Consider the following 22434-nt stretch of genomic DNA (forward strand, 5'->3'; position numbering starts at 1 on the left):
ATGACACACATCTGCCTGTCCTTCTGCATCTAGCTGCTTTCTTCCCCTCTAACAGTCCAGGGGGAAAAAAAAAATGAATTTCACATGAAAAAATAATACAAAATAAAAACAAGGCCAAAGGACCACGAACAAAATTTGGTTCACTTAATCAGCAGCCATTCAATATTTTGTTTTCTTCTTGTCAAAGCTCAGCACATGGCCCTCAGCCTTCACACACTGTTCAGGCCCTGTGCTGAGGACAGAATTCGTCTTTTCCTTGTGGCCTCATCCACGCCGTGTGCCACTACATCCAAGTGCTTTGGGAATATTAAACTTATGCAATCCCCCCAAAAATGCTGTATTGTCCTCATTTTACAGAAAGGCAACTGATGCACAGGAAGACGTAGCTTTCCAGAGAGGTCAAAATTATGCATTCAGAGCACATTCTGCTAATTTCTGTTTAAATTTTGAGGGTTGAGTGTTTCAAATGAGACTGTGGGTGGGCACACCTAGACCTTAAAACGGGAGTGACTGATGGCTGCAGGACCATCTGCAGCACCTCACAGGAGCTCCATGGCCTAGGCTAGGAAGGGATCCCCTTTCTCTCAGGCCGTGTTCAGCTGCCAAAGACTTCTTTCCATTCTACCAATGCCTGTCTCACTCACCACATGCCTTTTAACTTCTGCTGTTAGTGAAGAAGACGTAGAAAACAGATCCAGGGTAAATGGGAATGAATGGAAGGGATGTGGAAGGCACCTAGTCCACTCCCTTTTGTGCAGAAACAGCTGGCCCTTCCTTATCCCATATCTCACACTCTGAGGACTGGCGATTCCTCCATCTTTCCAAGTAATATTTATTGCTGTTTACAGAACTCTTTGCAATATCTTCACGTAGCCTAACCTATGTCTCCTTCACATAGCTTCAACCTTTTGTCCTACCCACCTGTGGACAGGAAGAGCAGGTAATGTTCCTCTCCATTGAAGGTATCAGCCTCTCTCCACAGTTCCACCTTCCCACCAGAGACAATCTGCTTTATGCATTCATGGTCTTGCCAGAAATGCAGTGTGTGATGACACAAAGAATTGTGTCCACAGTGTATGGGGCTGGGATGAAAGGAGAAGCAAATTAAGATTCAGCAGACATCCTTGACGCTTGTGTCACCTAACCATGCCTTTGTCACCCACCATTACAGTGCTCTTTTAGCATCATTCTTCATAAATCTGTTTACATAGATACATATTTTAGTAAACACTGCACAATTAGAGAAACTGATGCAATAAGTACCACTAGAGCAGCCAAACACCACGGATCTGGTGACAGCCCTTGCCAAAAATGTAACCAGAGTACTGTTTGAAGTTCTAAAACCCACTCTTTGATGCTTCAAGCACATACTTCCTGCAATACTTTTAAACAAACACCCAATTAAATTTATCAGCCACTGACATTCATGTGTTTGATGTTGATTAGCAACTCTGCATTAAATTAAAATTTCTGTCCAAAGTATTCCACCACATGACTGGCCACAAAACAACCCCCCAGAAGCAATTACGCTCTTTTAATCCTAACTCATTTCTCAGAACAGGGCAGAGGATGGTGGGAGGCTTTCTCTGGGGGAGAGCATTTACTGCTGGTGTTAGCAGGGTTCCTCAGAAAGGAGAGAAGATCTTAACTGACGGGGGATAAAGGTGCTACTCCTTGGATCCAGCATGGCTGGTACCACCTGGTGCTGCTCGGGAGATGGCCTGGAGACATTCAGCCAGCATGATGCTCCGCTGGCAGAAGTTTGAGTTCAGCAGAAAAATAACTATTACTCAAGGTGAATTTTATGAATGCCAGATAGTAAGGAACAGCTTGCAAAACTGATCCTTAAATCAGCTGCCCCAAGGCTCCCTGCCACTGCTGTATGTTTCTTCAGCTGCAGAATGAAACGGCAACAAGTTCCCCTCCGCGAGGCTCTGCTCAGTGGATGCTGATTGCTTCATCCTGCTGGGGATAGGGCTCGCTGCAAGGGCTCTACTTCTGCCTGGAGGGCCATGCTTGTTTGTGGGAGGGCGTACTCTCAGGTTACTGAAAGCACCTATCAGGCCAGAGTGTACATGTGTTAGGGATGAGAGGACAATTATTTTTTTCAAGTTTAATTGTATAGAAAGAGAAATCATTTATGTAATTCATCACGCTCAACTGAAGCTGAGTTTGGCTTGGAAAACAAAACCAACAAAACCCATAGAGCTTGTGTGCACAGTCTATATTCGGTCTTTGTAGGTATTTACACTGTGATACAGTTTGAAAAGTTTGCACTAGTTATTTGTTTGCCCCAGAGTCATGCCAAGCACTTAACCCCTTCACACATATCTCAGCAAGAATCTTCCTACTTCTGCACACACAGAAAATAGTTTGTATTCCTAATTCCCTCAGTTAGAAGAGCAGATGAACATTCAGTTTTCATCAGTACAGATTGATTTTGTTAATAGTAAAGAGCCTGAGGGTACAAGCTGTAAAGGAAAAGCAAGAAAAAAAACACATATTTTAACAACATATATTGGAAACTTTTCATGTGCATCTCAAATCATTTCACTACTGTTCAAAAAATGTGCTCTCCCACATTTCACATCTAGGGGTGTTTACAATAGAAAAAAATAGGAAAAAAAAAAAAAAAAAAAAGACTGTTGAATGCTGAGCAGTTCATATTAAAAAATAAATAGAAGAAATAGGTGCCACCTTTCCACCCCTTGCTTATTGGTACCCATTGGGTATCTTGCAGGTGCTGCAGGAAGATCAAAACAAAACACACCACACACACTGCAAAGAAAAATTTAAGCTCAGTACTGAAACAATTCACAAGGGAACACAGTGCAGAACAGTCATCCTGGACGGCTATTAGGAGCCCCACCAGCTGGGCCATTTAGTACTGGATTGGCCAAAATACCAGAGTATGCAACACCGCCTGCCCACCCCACCAGCCTCCATCTTCCACAGACAAGGCAAAAGGAACCTATATAAAGAGCCTTTTCTCTCTGACAGAAAACAACCCAGTTATAAAGGTACTGGGAGTTTTGTGAATGTACTCCAGTACTTAATTTAGTCTATTGTTGTTCCAGAAAAGAAATCCATTTCCATTTCCTTTTTTTTTTTTTTTTTTTTTTTCCCCAGCAGGAAGCCAGAGAGTCCTCAGCATGATGCTCCCCCAGGAATAATGTCAGTTTTCTCCCACACTAGCTTCTCCTGAGGTCTTGTCATTTTGCTGCTGTGGCCATCTGGCAGGCACAGATCATCACTGAGATGGCCCGACAACAACAGACTTTCCTCAGTCACATACCATGAAGCACACGTGGGTCTAGAGCATCACTGGGAGTGATATTAAAATTCAGCCTTTCACGCCCTGTGGCCACTTCTCCCCTCCCACACGGCACATTACACCCAGTCGTCTCCTTGTCAAGGCAAGGTTAAAACTCCCCCCGTAGCTGCAGCCCAAGAGCACTGCCAGTGCCACGTCTCTCTGCTCCCGAAGCAGAGCTCAGCATGCCGTGGATATCCTGTGTTTCCAATGGAAACATTTTCTTCAGCGGCTTCTCTTGCTCTCAGCTAAACTCCAGATCAGTTACCCTGACGTAATGAGGGAAGAGTCCATGGCCTGAGGACACAACGCCAGGAAACAAATGAGAAAAACAATTTTCTTTGGTCCTATTGTACAATATTAATAGTGGGGATCCTGTTCCCCAGGTGTTCCTCAAAAACTGCTTTTCCCTGCCCATTCTCTTTCAGTGACCCTTGCTTTAAGTACTAGCTCTCAGCAATATAGGATTATATTATCATGAACGGGCATGAAAAACAACTGTGTCTAAAGACCTCTTTCCAAAGACTCTCTCTTTGAATTCCTTCCTCTTGTCACCAATACATCTGCTGTCCCCACCTTTACCTCCAGAGCTCATCAGGAACGGAGGGCTGGAAGTCAGCTCAGATGCTGTAGATGCCACTGCTCCCTGTTGGGTTCATGTGGGAGACCAGTCCAGGTGAATTTAGCTCTGGTGAAGAGCACAGAGACTGGGAAGGCTGCAGAGTGAAATCCTCCTTCTTCGTGGAACTGGTATAGCAACAAGCACTGTCCATCCAAGCTTTCTCCAAGCAGTGATTAGCTTATGAAGACAAAACCACACTATCTTCAGCAGTCAACAGCCCCTTTACAAGGATACACTGAAGTCTGAATTTCTCCTTCCTGTGGGCGGTTTCATTGACTACTTATGACAGCGTAAAAACACGTTCATGCTTTCTCCTCAGGTCGCTCCCCGTGACTAGAAACAGCTCTACACAGCCAGCACGTGCCCACCTCACTCCATCTCTGAAAGTCCCCTCTGCCACGTGTCCCATGAAGTGCCCAGACAACTGCTGGGTGATTCGGGTGTGCCGGGGTCCCTGTCCCAAGGGCTGAACAGGGGGGTCACCCTTTTCCTAGGTTTTGACCAAAGTTCAAGACTGAAGTCCTGAATCTGATTTTAGACCTCTGGTCCCAGTGATTTGATTTTAGATTTTGCCTCGGGTGTGCTTGCTCGCTCACACTTTTTTTTTTTTTTTTTTTAATTTTTTGTTAAAAACAGATGTAATTTCACTGCTTTTATAGACTAGACTTGTGATGTAGAAATGAAAAGGCTATCTGGCCCCTTTTAAAATAAACTTCTAATCCAGCTAGGATATACTTCTAAAACACAGGGTAATACATACTTTCACACATCCTTAACTCATAGCAAAATAATTAAATAAAGCACTATCCATTCATCTCAATGGAAATGTTTAAAAATACCATTTCAGTTTAAAACATCATTGGTCATTTTCACACAACAACTGCTCTTCAACACAGTACCATTTAATCTCTGCCATGTAATTATAAACACTGGAGTTTTTTTTTTCTATACGTTATTTTCTCCATCATCAAAAACATCGCTGCAAGCAACACCTCATGGGAAACACCGTAACACATGTAAACCTGCTTGGCTACAGCTGCAGGCTCAGTTATGTCAGCAATACTGCGCCAAATTATAGGTTACCCAGGATCCCAGAGCATCAGCCCCATGCCTGCCATTAATATACCCACAAGCCGATTTCAGAAGGCTTGATGAGGCTGCCGTCTTCACAGCCCCAGCAAGTCGTGCAGAAAGGATCCCATCCCAAATCAAAGCAGTGTGCAAGATGTGAGCACATCCAAACAGGTGCCCAGTAATTGTGCCCAGTACTCCCAGGAGCTGAAGCAGCACCAGTGCACGAAGCATGAAAGGGGCATGGGTGCAGGGAAGTGTTATTTGACAGAAGACTAGGGATGTCAACTTTTGGCACAGCTGATACGCAAAAGAAGTGAGAACAAAGGATGGTCCCTGGAGCACTGTAGGGAAGATCACACGGTCTATTAAGTGCAAACCAAACATTCTAATTTCTGCAATTTCCATTACGTTTACCATGTAATGGGAAGATGGGGAGTTGGGCTGATAGCGGCTTAGGAAAAATTACAGATTTCTGTGACAGAAAAAATCCAGCCATGCTGGATCGAATGAGTCTGTAGGTGTCCTTACCTCTGAGGCACAGGCTTTGAGTGAGACTGCCAAGGAAACATTCAAGGCTGAGAGTTCTTGCTTGGCTCTCAAGATTATTCAGTCAACATTTTTCCTAAATTAATAACATGTTGGCACACTCTGGTCAAGCAACATGAAATAAGCTTCCTTGAAACCCAGGCAAAAGTTTCTTCTGGTCCAAAATGGAATTTGTCTAGGAGTCTCAAGTATAATAACGTGTCAGGAACTCAGCTGAGAGGTTGCAAACAGTAAAATTACCTGTTTGAACATATGAAAATATACACGACTCCATTCTCAGGAGATCTTTCTTTCCTTTATTTCTTTTTAAATTGCTAATGTACAGGACTAAAATGATGGGCTTTCTATTTCAGGATGTTAAGCATATTGGGTTCCAAGAGCAATTAAGAGATGACTAATACATTTGTTCTCTTCTTCCTTTGCTCATTAATATCACTACGGTTTATTTTTCCAATTTGCCTATTTTTCAAGGTGGTTCTTTAACCTCTCCTAGGGTGTGCACTGGCTTTTCTTACCATATCCCCAGCAGCCTGGCTCCACATGCAGAGGTTTGAGGATATTAAAAGAAGCAGGACAGAGCCAGATGGAGGCCAATGGCTCTGTTGAGCTTGTCAGTAGCTCATCTAGGCAAGTGAAAGCAGAGGGAATATTTTTTTCCTAATTCCTTCTCCCACCACAGAACTTTCTTCAGGAAACTTCACTGCTTGGCTCTGGTATAGTCATTTGCCAAAGTGGATTTGTATGTATAAACCTAAAAAAAATATAGTAAGGGAAGCAGTTATGGTCTTGGGCAATTTGGGAACTATTGGCTGCTGTGAACTCATATGGACGGAGGAGAAAATTTTACTCATTCTTGGTACTAGACTGGCAAATGAAGACTATCCATAAGGACTGCTGGGGAACTCCTAACATCAGCTGGCTCTCATGTAAGTTGAATATTCCTACCTGGGTACATCCTGAAATCCACACAAATGACCAAAGGAGGAGTGGAAATAGCCCTCTGAATTCAAGAGTGTCTGATCATACATATAAAATCAGTTTGTTTTTGCCAGGTAAAGAGATTCCCCAGACAAGGAATCACTCCAGATTGACTTAAAAGATCTAAGGCAGGCTATATAACTCTGCTCCAAGACTGACGATGTTTTGTACAATCCCGTCTCCTGCTGAGTCTCTCCCTGCACTCCTTTGTACAGTGTGTGTATTCAATAGTGTTTGTTAGAACAAGACTTCTGGGAATAGAAATTGGAAGACATCCAGATATCTCAAGCTTGCAGGCTCTTTGCATCATGTCCGCTGTAAAACAAGATTCCTTTATGAGGACGGAATAGGTCCTCATTGACATCTGTGTTGCAGGACAGAAAGAAGACCACCACACAGCAGGCTTCACAATGGTAGCAAGTTCTGACAAATACATCAGTTCACGGGAAGTACTATAGACCTCTGGAGTCACTTTCCCCACGGAGACCATGCACACCCATGCCTGTTTCAATAAGAGGGGCAAGAAGCAGCCACTTATGAGCCATATGATGAGGCAGCCCCTCCACTAACACAGCCATCACTGTCTGAAGTTACTGAGGTAAGAGCAGGACTTACATTCCCCAGCATCACTGTAGGAAACATAGCCTTCTCGAACACCAAGCTCTAGCTGTACCACTCCACCAGCTTAGTGGAAAAGGCCTTGCGTTAAACTCTCGTGATGACTTTCAGGCTGAAGATTGTAACAGTGAGCATGACTGTTCTGGAGAAAGGCTCAGGGTAGCTGTGCAGTTCCCTGGAGAGTGCCAGAACAAGCCAAATATATAGATATGATGAAACATCGTGAAGTGTGATGCAGGCATTTAAGCTTACAGGCTGAAAATTCAGGCTCTACACCCGCACATGAGCACCAACGGCAACAGCTGGGTTTTCAGTAAGAGTGAGAACTGCACAGATCTCCTTAAATCAGAGATCTGTGCCATTTGAAAAATTAAGGCACATGAAACCAGCCTCCAAAGCACGTGGTTCAGCTTACAGCATTTGAGATATGGTTGTTCTGAGGTGAGATAGTTAACCCTCAGAGTTCAGCTACAGAAATTATTGTAAGAAATAGTCACCAATGTGTGCAAAGTTGAACAAGTTACTAGTAGCAACACTGGACACATAATAAAGTGTCTTTGGGAGCGAACCTCTTTTTTTTTGTTGTTGTTAGAATGAAGCAAATCGCAGATATAAAGGTTTATTTCTTAGCAAAACAAACAAACAAAATAACTAAGTTCCATTTTTATAGTGGCTTGACTCAATATCCTGAAGTTTAAATGATTAAGAAAGCCTTTGGAAATAACCAAATGGGCATCAAAATACATTCTAAATGTTGGTGTTTCAAAATCTTATAAATTCAGCTCAGCTATTGATTGAATTTGACCTCAGATTCTGAATAATTCTGTTTTGAAGTTTTCAGTTAATCTGCTGCTCACCAGAAGTGCTTTGCTGCTTTCTAATTAGGAGTTCAGCTGGCAAGATTAACAGGTTCTGATTGAAACTAGACTGTACTTAATCATATTGCATGTCTGAGCATCAGTTTCCTTCGGATGCTGAAGTTAAATTAAAAATCTTTCAGGCATGATTTCTCAATAATCAATCTTTTAGAAAAGGAGAATGCATCCGCACAAAACAAGAAAGAAAGAAAAAAAGAAGTGAAAAACCAAGCTGGGAGAGCAGCAGTTACAAACACTTTGTGAATCAGCAACATTATAGCTTCCTGAGGAAAAGATGATGTATTGTCACATTATCTAGCTCCTTTTCAACTCCTAGTAGTTTAGTGACCCCTCCAGCAAATTTCAATGTGTTTGTTACTCTTTCAAGGTCAGAGGAAGGGTACAAACAGGTGGAAGAGTTGTGAGTAACCCCACATAGAGAAGAGAAGGCTGCAGTGCAGGCTTCTCCCTTGGTAGATGAGGGAGAACCCCCCCAAAGGAAGATGAACTGCAGACACGCTGAGCTGTGAATACAAAACCATTGAAAACCAGGTACTACCCGCTTGTAGGTATGCAGATTTTTATTCTACTTTCTGAAACGTTTTCTAAAAAACAGTTTTTTCTAAACAACTGTTTGCAGATGCCCTGGTTGTTCAGCACGCTCAGCACTAGGTTTGCACAGAGGCAGGGTACAGGAAGCAGGGCTCAGAGCTTCACTTGCTGAGCAAATCCTAGCTGCCTTCCTGGCTCCGGCAGCTGTTGTCCCTGCCTCCTTCGTGCACAGGAGCCACGACTGAGGAGTCACCAAGCTGTGCAGAGGTGGCGGCAGAGCCAGGCTGGGGGTACTGCCCAGACCAGCTGCAGCACAAATGGCACCAAGTAGGGCCAAAGTATGGCCAGGGTCCTCTTCTGCAGAGGAGTCCCAACAGGCTCATGGCTCAAGGTACCAGAAAACAAAGGAAGCCGCTTGCACATCACAACTGTCAGTCTTTTTACCTGCAGACAGCAGGGAAGGGTATCCAGACCTTCATGTGTCACCCTGTCCCCGACTTCCTCAGCAAGTCTCCCACAGCAGAACCAGGCTCACAGCCTGAAGGAGCACGCGTTGTCATCAGCCTCCACAGCTCAGCAGATTTGCTCCATGCTTGTGCCCATTCCTCAGGTAGTTACACCGGTCACAGAGCACCAGATTCAGGAGGCACCACGAGCAGAATACTTACACCCCACTCCTTGTTAAAATACAGATGAATAAAGGAGGTAGAGTTGCAGAAAAATGATCTAGCTAGCCACAAGCAATTACCACTGACAGTTGTTTTTTTTTTTTTTTTTAAAAAAAAAAAAAAAAAAAAAAAAAAGGAAAAAGGAAAAAGCAAACAGGCAAGATCCCTGTATGTGCCCTGTTTGGAGGACATTTTGAACGCAAGTGGAGAAGGCTGCAGCAGTAACGATGGGCTGCAGGAAGCAGCATATACGTGGTGTTTAACTCTGCACCTCCTGGGCAGCCAGCGGTGCAGGAAGAGCAGCATATCTCCAGCCCCGTGGCTTGACACCAGGAAACGCAAGTCCTGGTAACAGTCCGTGATGAAGATATCATAACCAAGCTGGAAACATTCCCTTAACACCCTGCCAAGGAAAATGGTCGAGCCCAGGCTATTAAGCTGCAATAGCTACCTACCCACTTTATTAGTGTGCATGGAATTTGTTTTGTTTGAATGACTCCCGGGGGAACAAAGTGAGGAAACAGGAGTTACACTTGTTGCATATTTACCACTGAACTCATTCAGCTCCATTACAAGCAGGGGAAGATTTCAAAGCCTTTGCTGACGAGTCGGAAAGTTTACCAAGAAGACCTTATTCATAGATAAAAGCAGGCATTAGGTCAGCATTTCCTTTTTTTTTTTTTTTTTTTCTCTCAATTTTTTAAATGGAAGAACTATTGAAGGCTTTGAAGAAAATCTTACATAATAAGATTCCATACCTTTCACTAACATCCATTTAAACTTCAGTTAACTTTAATGTTAATTTATTGCCTTCCCCCCCCCCCCCCCCCCCCCAATTCCTAAATTAAGTTTGTTCATCTAATGACACGTATGAAAGCCTAAGCGTTACGTTCCCTCCCCTTTGTGTGCACCTTCATGCTCTAAGATTTCACAGCCTGCAAGTGAATAGCTCATAGTGCAGTGCTTCTCTTCTTCCAGCCTGATAAGGACAGTTCCACAGAATAAATTAAAACCTATTAGTTGCAATGCTCAGTGTGTATTTTCCCACACTGTATCAAAGAATTGCTAAAACTGGAGCATTAGGGAGGTATCAACATTCACATCTAACCATTAAGTCCTTAAGACTATTGAAAAGCCCTATAGCTGTGTGATGCAAGCCTGACACCTGCTTACCACATCTTCTGGACCTTCAAGACCCTCGGACTTGTCCAGCCTGCAGCAAGGCCTCAGCTTGGCCCCACCGGGCACAATGCAGCAATGCTTCTAAAACCTCCTGACGTGGAGAGGTTCAGAGTTGCTTTGCTGGGAAATTAATAGCCGAGCAAATCAGTCGTGAGTCGGGATGTGCTCAAAACAACCATAACTGGGCTTTCAGAGGCAGCCTAAACCTCTCGGTACCTTCCTCTTGGATGCAGCACTCAGGTTACAGGGTCAGCAGCATGGATCCTCTCCAGAGGGCCTCTTGCTGTGCTCCCATAGCCCTTGGCAGAGGACCAGCCCCAGCAGGCATTAACACCTTCCCAGCTTGCATCAATTCCTGGGGACCAGGAATGGGTATCGCACCTTCAGACACATTCAAGAACAATTTTGATACCTTTCCCTCTCATTTCTCTACCCAAGCATGGTTCAGGCTGCACTCCACCTAGCTCAGGTAGTTAAACAAGGCCATTAAATGCACACACTTCAATTTTAAAGAGTGAGGACAACAAGCCACTCGGAAAAGAAACCATTAATTTCAATGAGAACTACTGCAAACTCCTGTGCTTCTTTTATGTCCTGAGCCTGTTCTAGATGTCACCACCGTGCAAATAGCCAGACCTGCAAACCCAGCTTCTTAAAAAGCAGGGGACGGAAATGTACATGAGGGAGCAAGGCAGTAGAAAATAGGATCTTTTTGAAATAAAGTCTTACCTTGCACTTATCTCAGTACTTTTACATTAAATGATAGTAAATAGATTAAATACATAGAGCCCTCCACCATAATTTTTATGCCATTGGTAAAGCCAAACCCAGGAAAAAAAGCAAGTTCATATTTTTAAGACGTGCATTTGCATTTCCAGACTTACCGTTGCTGGACTTTCCCCTTTCTTACCAAGAATAAACAGAGCCTCTGAAACACCATGACCACATGGGGTGACTAACAACGATAGCGTGAGCCTCCTGAGGCTGCCTCCAGAAAGAAAAGGAAGAGGCTCCATAGCAATCTTGCCAATCTGCACCAACTTTCTCCTTGACACTTTCAAGCTAAGGGGTTGAAAAACTTGGAAACTGTGTTTATAGCTTTGGAATGGTCTCATTTTTTACCAATAGAGTGGAAGGGAAAAAAAAAAAAAAAAAAAAACATGTTTCTCCTATCCCATAGGTTCTCCCCTTCACTTCAAAAATTGCATCTCCAGTGATCTTTGTTTCCCTCAGCCACAGGCAAAAGCAACCACTTTCTGCGGTGTGATACACGTACCGATGTGCTAGCTTCTTGTGCCTTTTATCCCTGCCCCATCAGGCAGCTGCCTGTGTGGCTGGCCTCATCTCCCCACTCTGAGAGGGGCTGATAAGACGTTTTTCTCCTCCAGCAGCTATCAGCACTCACAAGGCAAGAGTAGCCACAGATGTCCAGAAGCCAGTTTCAAAACTGGTGCTGGAGGGGAGTGGTTTGTCCTCCCTCCTCTTGCTTCCAAGCAGGATTAAAAAGAAAGCACCGGACTTGATGGAGCAAAGCCAGGTTTTCTGGTCAGATTATTTTCTATTAGCGAACAATGAGCATTTATACTAAAGATAGAAAGCAAACACTGCAGAGAAACAGATGAGGCTGGGGAGGACCAGCTAGGGCAGGCGTGAAAGGAGCCCATGGAGGAAAGTCCCCACTGAACGCCTCACCACGAGCCTGCAGATGGGCTTTGGGAACAACTGCTTGCTGGACAAGTGGTCTGGTGCCTTCCAGGAGGAAGGAACACTTTGCAGAGAGCAATGGTGTGGACATTAAAAAATATAAATGACAAAAAATAGGTACAAAAATATGACCTTCCCAAATATATATAACTATAACTAAATCTAGATTTTACTCAGAAGTAGGGTTCCCCAGGTCCTGTTTCAGTAACCAAGAAACCAAGATTAAAGAAACACAAAACATTTACAGAAAGGATTAAAGAAGTAAAGCGAGCCAAATGCTCTTCCTTCTCTTTGGGTCAGCCCAGACAAAGACTGTACTGTGTACCATTGCTAATTTAAGTGGGCAAGACACATCCCAGAGAGCATTACAAAACAAATCTAATTTTCATTGTCAATTAAAGGTGAATATGGTTATTTTAAAGGCAGAGGGAAGCCACACACAGGGGGAAATAACTGAAGGATGCTCTGTGCTGAAGGCAACTAACTTTGTACTAGAGGAATATTGTACCAGTTATATCCTCAAATCCCCAACACCACCTCACAGAGGACTGAACGTTACCTTAAGTGCTGAGAAGACTTCCTTGTCCTTACCAGTAGCTCCACGTGTTCACTAAATATTTGCTTAAAGGTATTTGCTGGGAGCCCTATCAGTGGGAGCTGGGCAGCAGTGGGCAGGTGACTTCCCTCCCTGGGTGCCTTGCAGTCAGCTCCCTGCCCTGTGGGAAGGACAGGTGGTAACTGGAGGCAGGCTTTTTGAAGGGCAAATCTAGCACAGGAGAGGGTGACCAGAGGGCGGGCTTTATTCCCCGCACCTTTTAGTTAGTTTTGTCTTGAATACAAGGCACTGAAATCTAGTTTTCCAGAGCAAGGAGGAGTGGAGAGGTCTGTGAAATCCACCGAAAGCTCAGGAAAGTCTGGAGTGAAAGAGAATGAGCAGAAAAAATATATCCTTGCAACAGAAGGAAAGCTTCTGAAAGGGCTGAGGAAACCAATATTTCAAGTTTGACCATTTACCTATATCCTCATGCAATCACTTCTGCAGATGAAGAAGCCAATTGCCTCGGGCAGACTCTCTGCAGCCACTGGCACCAGGTCAGCAGGGTGCCACTAAAGGTCTGCAAGGGACAGCTATTTTCCCCAGCCCCTTGGTGCCACCCTTTATGCCTCATCCTGCAGAGAGGCATATGAAAAACCCCACAGAGATGATCACTACGTATACCAATAGTTTGTAGGGCCAGCTAAACCCATGCCATTCCTCTGCTGTTTTAAAGCAAAGCAGAGCTGCATCCCAGCCCAGGAGAAGGAGTTTTGCAGGGAGCATGGGGCACAGTCCTTCTACAGTCCCCCCCCAGCATCTGGTCACTAGACCCCAGAGGAGGAACACAGTGTTAATTCTCTCCCCCACGGCTCCCTGCTGCTTTCCCTACTGTATTATCTGTACAAAGCTGCACAGAGGAAAAAGCAGTCTGTTTGTAACTCATTTGGGAGAGAAAGATTTTTTTAAAGAAGAAAGAAAATAGTGACACTGTTACACACACTCACAGAGATGCCTTTGTATGCAAAAGCGAGGGAGCCAGCAGAGATATCTCCAGCAGCTTAAAGCAGTACAGCAAGCTGGGATGGAATTAGTAACAGACTCGTTGGGATGCAATCTAATCACACTGCCCAAAGATGGACCCACTGTGAAAGCACACCAGCGAGATTTTAAACACCCACCATCCTTGAGCTTTATTTTATCCCTTCAGCTGAGGCAGCATAGATGTTCCTCCGTTAGTGCTATATTAAGCTTAGTGGGATATCCCCCCTGGTTTTGGATTAGACAGTTCCTAGCAGAGCTGGAAAGGAGTTGGTTAACAGCAAGCTTCACTGCCTTGTATCCTTGATGGTCTCACCACACTCCGGTTCCTCTACTTCCTCTCCAGCCCTTCCTGTGCAGTATGGGCTTTGAGCCTCAGTGCTAGCAAAGTAGGAATAAATAAAGAGCAGCCTGCAGAGCAGCGAAATGCAGGTGGATGAGGCAGCCAGCACCCCTCCCACATGCACCACAAGCCATCAGATGGTGAAGCTAATGAGGTCCCACTGAGGTCAAGACTTGCCCAGCAAAAGAGGGAAGCAGGGTGAGTCCCTAACCACAGCTGGTGTGATGATGGTCAGATGCTTTTTAACCAGGCTGTTGTGGCTCAACCCAGCTCCCGCCCCTTCTGCAAATGAGGTTATAAATACCTATTTCATCGGCTGTGCTGTAGGAGCAAGTTCCTTGGTTAGTGGAGAGTAAAATTAATCACTGTGTGAAGTCACTGAACTGTGATCAGACCTTCAGTATCAGCCGTCTTTAATAGACAGGTGCTCAGCAAGGAAGAGCTTGGCTTCCTCCAGGGCAAGCAGGGCATGTTGCAGAGCCATATTGCCCAACTGAGGCTGCCTGGCCCCATTTTGCTGCAAAAACAGCAGGATTAATGTTTCACATGTGCATGCTGATATCCTGCACCAGATGTCAACACTTATTTTTTCATAGACTTGCACCGCAGTGGATCCCAGAGGCCAAATATAGGAAGGTTTCCTACAGCTAGCTATATACCTATCTCAATGTTTATTATGCTGATGATCCTGTTCTCATATTAGCCAGCTAATCTGTGAAACATTCAAAATAATGCCTCCAAATGCCCTGGAAACTAAGATATATGATTAAGGCATGATAAGGGCAAAAGCTTTTAAGTGATCTACTGCCCCGAATGCTCAGCCAGCTTGTTAGGTTACCTAAATTAATGCTTTTTTGCCCCCCCCCTCCCCCCCCCCTCTTTTTTTTTTGTAGTAAAGCTTATTCATTTGAAATTGTGCATAAAAGCCTTACAAGATGTGCTCTGAAAGTATTGCAAAAGGTGGTGAAAAGATTGGATTGCCGTTCCTTTACTAGTCACTAGTCAGGCTCTTCGTTAGAAATGGGAGCAAACAAAATCAAACAGACCATGAGGTAAGATGCCAAGCTATGTTCAAGAGTCTCAGTAAAGAGTGTCTGGAAGTTTCTGGCTATTGACAGGCAAAGCATCTGAGTAATCAGCTCAGCCACTTGTGCAGCAAGCCCTCAGCATCCCTCCACACCATTGAGATTGCCACCAGCAGAACTGCAGCATTTCATCCATTATTCAGTAGCTGCTGCTAGCCCTCATTCACATAGATCACCTGGACATAAATAAGTAAAATGCCACATATACAAACCTATGATAGAGGAGAGTGATAAAAGCTAACGAGTAAGCAGGCTTCTTGCATCCTCTTGTACTATCGTCAGACTCTGACCATTTCACCAGAACCCATTAGGCATAGATCCAGATCTCAGACAATTTTTATTCAATTATATATCAGAGAAGCAATCTCACCTTTTTCAGCTAAAGTTCACCTGGACAAATGCCCCCTTCTCAACCTATTCCAATGAGTGTTTTTAGAATACTTAAATAGGCCAGCAACAATATCCAGAAAAAAAGTGTTTGCATAGAGTACAACATTCCACCCTACTACTACAGTAGTAGTATAGAATTACACAATCATTTAGGTTGGGAAAAACCTCTAAGATCATCTGGTTCAATCTTTAACCAAGCACTGCCAAGCCCACCATTAAACTCTGTCACTAAGCTCTAAATCTACATGTGTTTTGAAGACCTCCAGGGATAGTGACTCAACCACTTCCCCAGGCAGCCTGTTCCAATACCTCACAACCCTTGCAGTGAAGAAATTTTTCCTAATATCCAACTTAAACCTCCTCTGGAACAACTTGAGGCCATTTCCCCTCATCTTATCCCTTGGTGCTTGGGAGAAGAGACTGAACTCCACCTCTCTATAAGCTCCTTTCAGGTAGTTGCAGAGAGCAATAAGGCTGAGCCTCCTTTTCTCCAGACTAAACAACCCCAGCTCCCTCAGCCGCTCTTCACAGGACTTGTGCTCCAGGCCCTTCACCAGCTTTGTTGCCCTTCTCTGGACTTGCTCGAGCACCTCAATGTCCTTCATGTAGTGAGGGGCCCAAAGCTGAACACAGCACTCGAGGTGCAGCCTCACCAGAGCAGAGTACAGGGGGACAATCACTTCCCTAACCCTGCTTGCCACACTGTTTCTGATACAAGCCAGGATGCTGTTGGCCTTCTTGGCCACCTGAGCACACTGCTGGCTCCTATTCAGCTGGCTATCAACCAGCACCCCCAGGTCCATTTCCAAAGGGCAGCTTTCCAGCCACTATTCCCTCAGCCTGTAGCATTGCATGGGGAAACAGTAGATATAGATCCTGCTCAAGAGCCTTCCTTGTTAACCAAGGCAATAATCGCAGCTAAACTTTGTCATCCCCATTCCTGACCCACTGCCAGCATCTCAGCATTGTGCTGTGCCAGGCAGATAAAACGACTCTGCATTCTCACATGGCCTGCTAATCCAGGGAAAGTCTTCTGGATGCTACCCTACTCCAGAGAAAGACACTGCATAATGCTAACACATTCAGTTTGGTGCATTGCAAAGTTCTCACTTTCTCCCTTAGAATCAGTAGCACTACTGATCATGCTACTACTGGTCATGCTACTAGCCAAGCTATAGCCATATCCATGAAGTTCCTACCTGAAAAGAACAACAGAACAAATTAACCCTACCACCAACACAGCTAAACAAAAAAAGATGTGCACACTAGTTTGATTATATAACCGCATTCAAGCGTTACATTAATTAACCAAAAGGGAAACAAAATCTTAAGGGAAAAAAAGACATGCTATTTCTACCAGGAGATATAATTGTCATTTGACCACACAACATTATAAGAAAAAAAAAGTGGTCAGGAGTACTCTTAAACAAGCTTCTTTATTGTACATTGTGTAAGCAATTGCAAAGTAGCTTAGGTACCAAAGGCTTTTGAAAAAGAATTCTAGAGCACAAAGTAAATGATAAATGTTATTTACTGGGTTTTGGACATCTCAAAACCTTATGACCAGAATTGATTTATTTATGCAGAAAGTAGCATGCTTAAGGTATATATACTTTCATTTCTCACAGCACATAATAGAGCAGCAAATATTCAACCACTCCTAGAGTGCTGATGATGCTCTTAGTCATACACACATTTTTTACAGTACAAATTGTCAGTACTTCTTTAAGGCACTCCAGGAAATTAAAGCATTTTTGAGTTCTACATAAGAGCAAGGAGTTTCTAAGGCAACAAAATAAAAGTAGGGTATTTCAGAAATTATTAGTTCAGCAAAACTGATCCAGGTACTTAAAAAAAAAAAAAAAAAAAAAAAGTTCATTACACCATAGGGAAGTCAAGAAGAACCTTTACTCAAACTATAAAGCCAGGCTCACTTATCTAATTTTCAGCTTACTGTAAAGCAATGGAGATTTTTAAGAAGCAGCTTATAGCTAGGCTATACACGTAGACACATTTGTATTGAGAAAAGTAATTTCAGACTTGATAGAGTGTACAAGTATGTCCGAGGACCACTACTTCCCTCTAATACTAGCAATCTGGATAATATATTCTTCAAAAATCAGCAGTAGATTTAAATGTTTTTTTCCTTTCAGAAACAGAGCATGCTGCTGGATGTTCACCTTCACCTTGGCTGCTTTCCATTAGCATTTCCCTCCTAAACCAAGAGATTCCCTTCAAATTATTTGATTGTGGATGCATTTTCTATGAAGCCTTCAAAATAACACCTGTCTTACCTTCAGACAAATTCTCCAGAGGATGAGTTTATCTCTGAGTTCTGCTTACCCGTGAATGCTTTGATCACACTGATTGAGTTGATGACTTTGGACCTAGAAGTTTGTTACCCATCATATAAGAGAGAGAGACTTCCTACTCAAATCTAAGAGGAGGTTACCTGGAGGTCAGCAGAGCCCTGGAAAGGACACAGCTTATGTCTGCCCAGCACCTACTTCAGCTTCCCTCCATCCATCAGGACATAACACAGCAGGAAGTTCAGCCCACAGGCCAAGTCAAAACACCTCCCAAACACAAAGCCTAAGTGAGGATCACCAGGAACATGACTTCCCTATCAGCACGCAATCCCACAGGGGAGGCTTTTCTCCCAGGCTGCAGGAGGTGCTCAATAAAGAACCACCATAATCAGTTGCCTAGCAAAGGCTCAGCTGGAGAGTCCCCATATTTTTCCTTCAGGATCACCCATTACATAGCTTCACCTGGCTGCTCCTTCAGCTTCTGCCGAACTCTTGCCATCAGCATCTTCATCTCCCCTTTAGAGCTCTTCCAGGAGCAAATGGTTCTCTCATCCCTGCCTTACACCTTCTTTCGGGGGGGGGGGGAAGCCCCAAGTTTTATCTCTCCCACTTCTTCTCTCTTGTTACAGCTGCCTTCCTTAACTGTACAAGACTCATGGACTCCTACCAAGCTTTTTAATTACCACCCTCTTTTTACCCTATAGGTCTTTCACAGCCTATTCTCATGGCAAAACTGCACAGTCTGCTCTGAGCCTGCGGCATGTGCAAGAAGATGCTAGCCTGGAATTTGCTCTTCCTCTTGAAAATTTGGGTCCATGTCATAGACAAAAGAAAACATAGTTGGCTGTTTTTAAATATAGCAGGTAAAGATCATAGAAGTACAAGTCAACATAAAAAACATTGGCTACAGTGGGCAATGTGGCAGCTAGACTGCATGCATCTTCAAGCATGTTAGAAGACATAATATTTAGTTCTGGGTAGTATCTGCCAAACCCTACTCTCCTTCAGGAGCAACACAGTTTCAGCCAATGCTGTCCTGGACGGAAGAATAGATTAGCAGTGCTGCTGAATCTCAAACTGCCCCAGGAACTTGTTCTGGTTTTGCGCTGGATTGGCCAAGGTACAAGAGACTTCCAGACACGCAGACAGGAATCCACCAGGAATAATCTCCTCAGCTTGTAGCTTTCACTACCTGTTTGCATAACGTTTCTGCTGCTGAGAATGGAAGAAACCACAGGTGATCAGAAATCCTGCCATAATGAGGCAGCTCTACAAAAGCCAGTAGGATGGTACCAGAATTAAATTACTGTAGAATTTAACTCACTGACACATTTTCATGTGCCTTTCTGGTTATCATAACCAAACTCTTGCTCTGGTGTTTCTAGAGACTGAGGTCACTGGATTTTACAAAAACATTAAAAATAGAAAACAAAAACACCCTGGTTGCAATTTCTGCTCCAGAAACCCTTTATCCTAAGTTGTAGTGATGTCTTCTTTACTTTAAGAAGAAATTTTATGAGTCATAATTAGGGTGATATGTACTCCCTAAATGCTTTAAAGTTTCCAGAATTAATTCTGTTTCAGCTAATGTTAAATACTCAAAGGCTTCCCATGAAAAAGCACTTGCTATTACCAAAAAAAAAAAAAAAAAAGGCAACAAAAAACAAAACAACATTTCAAAGAAGAAAGCAGGAAACAAAGAAACACAAGAAACAAGCTGGCTTAGTGTACTGATTCCAGGTTTGCTTGTTTGCTTTTGTGGAAATAAACACTTCAAGCTAAAATGAGACTTTGGCAGCAGCCCTCTGTATCTGCAATCCTTCACCCCTTTGGAGATTATTGCAACCTACCACCTCTTCCATCACTGCCCAACCTTGAGCCTGGGTCCTCTGCACTGCTTCCTGGCTGCCTGACGAAAGGATGAGATATGGCAGGGGAACCAGGGCAAGGACCAGTGCCTGAGAAATGCCTGCCTGCCAGAGAACTGGAACAATCGCTGCACAGGCAGATGCATGTCAAGACTTGCAAAGACAGAATAAAAACAAGCTGGAAGTTAGTTTGTCCTAAGCATCTGTGTACGCGCTGCAAAGCTTTCATTCATCCTGGGGTAAAAGCTGTGGGTCTGTTTCTCATTCCAGAGGAATTAGCGGTCTTACTTCTCCTGTGAGTCAGTTTGCTCTGCCAGGACACAACCGGCGTAGGAAATGGCACAGATCTACCTGCTCAAACGTCCCTGAAATAGTTCCTCTGCAGCTTGGCAGGCTCCTTTCCCAGGAACACCCACTGAGTATCTGCTTATACTCTGTCACAGGGTCAGGAAAACAATGGTATGAAATGTCAGACAGAGCTTGTCAAGGCTCGTCAGCTTGGGAAGGGTTTCACTGATTCTCTTGGGCATCAGCACTGCACCTGGTAGAGGCTAGTTTAAGTGGTGGAAGCATCAGCAGGGAAAAGGGGAGATGAGGTATTTGCCATCATTATCGCCTGAAGAAAACTCTCCAAATAGCTGACACTTTCACAGCTTGGCTGTGGGGAAAACACCAGATTTCTTACCTTGACAGAAGTCAAATAGGAAAACTGTATTAAGAGGAAACCCACACAGAAAGATAAGGAGAGACATGCGTGTCTCGTGAAGAGCACAACCTCCCAAAATGCCATCTTTGCAGGAGTCAATTGGCTCATTGTGGTCATCTGATGGCAGTTTAGTCTCCATTTGGTTCTTCCTGGACACTTTTCCATAACATCACATGGCAGCTGGCACTAATTGGCACCTTGGTCAGTCAGCAAAGAAGCAGTGAATAGGGATGTGAAGAAGCAGGGCAGTTTCCAGCTGGAAGGAAGCCAGTGCTGCTTTATCCCAGGAGCAGGTCCACTGGATTTAATTGGACTCTACATTTTAGACAATACTTGATAAAAAAAAATAAAAAAATGCAGAGGCTGATTTCTAGTACTACCTGTACTGACATGGTACTCAAGCTTAACTTTTAAAGCATCAGAGAGTAACACTGCTGATTTACCCACCATGGATAAATTTCCTTTGTGAAGTACAAGGCAGGCAGCTAATTAGAAAGACAAGAAATGATTCGTACTATGGAAGTACTTTTTTTTTTTTTTTTGTATTACCAAAATGACAAGAAGATACATAACTAAGGAAAGACACCCGATTTGAACATAGCCTTCAGTTTTATTTTTCCAAGAAGTTATTAATAACATATGAAGGCTAAAAAGAGATTTGAAAATAAGGATTTAAAGTACACCATACTCTCTCTACTATGGTAAGTCAAGACATGGTACAGGTACAGGAGCCAAAGGGCAAAAAATTAGAAAGCAATATGGGTGTATTTTAGGAAGAAATTAGCTTGACATTCAGGAAAGCAAAGGAGGAGCTAGGGCTCCACCAAAACACTGATCACTCACCCTATAACACTGGTCTCTGCATATTGTAAATTCTCTTTCCCATGTCTTAGACTATATCCTGCATCACTTATTGCTTAATGAATCCCTGAGGGGTTTAGATATTTAATATTGCAACATGAAAAGATGTCTTAGACACAAAAAATTAAAGCAATAGTGCCTAGGTTTTAACTGAAGAATTAATCACAGCAGGACAGATTCCCTCTGGAAGCAGAGTTCTGCTCATTGCAGGAAAAAAGGGACAACACCTTCAGATTCAAGGGAAAGCTCAGCCCAAGCCTAGAAAGAGCAGAGGCAGTCCAGGGAGTGCTCTGATTTATGCTGTTGGCCCAAATTCCTGCAAGGCCACCGTGGGCAGAGGATCAATCATGCCCACGCCATTCCCTGACTCACAGCAACAAAGCAAAAGTGAGAAATGGATCCAGGAGTTTGCCAGAAGAAATTTCCAGGCTAGCAGGCGATTTACCACCACCAGTCACTTGTAACTGAAACCTTGCCCATGATCTACATGAGGAGGGAACTGGCCTCTGCGTTGGACAGAGATATAGCTGTGTTGGCAAGTGCTCCTAGAGCAGGCACAGCAGCAGAGTAGCTTTGCTGGTAGGCTTTGCCTCGGTTCTGCTGGTGGAATGAGCCAAACTGACAGCAAGGGGCCACTTTGGGGGCTTCTGCCAACAATAAAATGTCGATAAATAGAAAAATAAATAAATAAATAAATAAATAAATAAAAAGTTGCCTCCTTACATACTGCTTTTGTGCATGTTAGAACAGCTCTAAGCACCACAAGCGGGCAAGAGCTTGGTGGGCAATACAAGTTTGCCCTGAAGAGAAAGGCACCACGCTACCTTAGTAAGAGCTGAACCTCCATGAGGCCTGTTTGGACTGCACGAGTGGGGCCTGAGAGGACACAAAGGAGTCATAACGATGTCTCTCTGCCAGGAGGGGTCCACCTGCCTGGGGCAGCAGTGACACCGCCACGGACAGCTCCCGTGTTCTGGGCGGCTTCAGATTTGGCATGCATAGGTTCACAGTCAAGATACAAATGATATCACTATCTGATTTTCTTTGGCTTCCTGAAGAAGTACACATTTAAAAAGCATTACAATGAGGGCCTATCACACCATGGTTTGTCTGAAATTGTTATCTCTAAAGCGTATGTCACAATGTCAGGGTGGAAATAAATTTAGCAGCACTTCACTGTCA

General features: G+C 43.8%; 1 long non-coding RNA gene across 2 annotated transcripts; it reads right to left on the minus strand.

Moving 5' to 3' along the window:
• Positions 1–242: 242 nt before the first annotated feature.
• LOC118162782 lies at positions 243–20115 on the minus strand. Of its 2 annotated transcripts, XR_004748623.1 has the most exons (3): positions 20037–20092; positions 2698–2778; positions 243–2056 (listed from the first exon to the last, which is right to left on the minus strand). It is a non-coding gene; the product is annotated as an uncharacterized LOC118162782 (long non-coding RNA). The 2 variants fall into 2 exon arrangements; XR_004748622.1 differs by lacking the exons at positions 243–2056; positions 2698–2778 and adding an exon at positions 16926–17290 and having other exon boundaries at positions 20037–20115.
• Between the last annotated feature and the right edge of the window lie 2319 nt (positions 20116–22434).

The sequence above is a fragment of the Oxyura jamaicensis genome, chromosome 2 (genome assembly GCF_011077185.1).
Source record: "Oxyura jamaicensis isolate SHBP4307 breed ruddy duck chromosome 2, BPBGC_Ojam_1.0, whole genome shotgun sequence".
NCBI lineage: Eukaryota > Metazoa > Chordata > Aves > Anseriformes > Anatidae > Oxyura > Oxyura jamaicensis.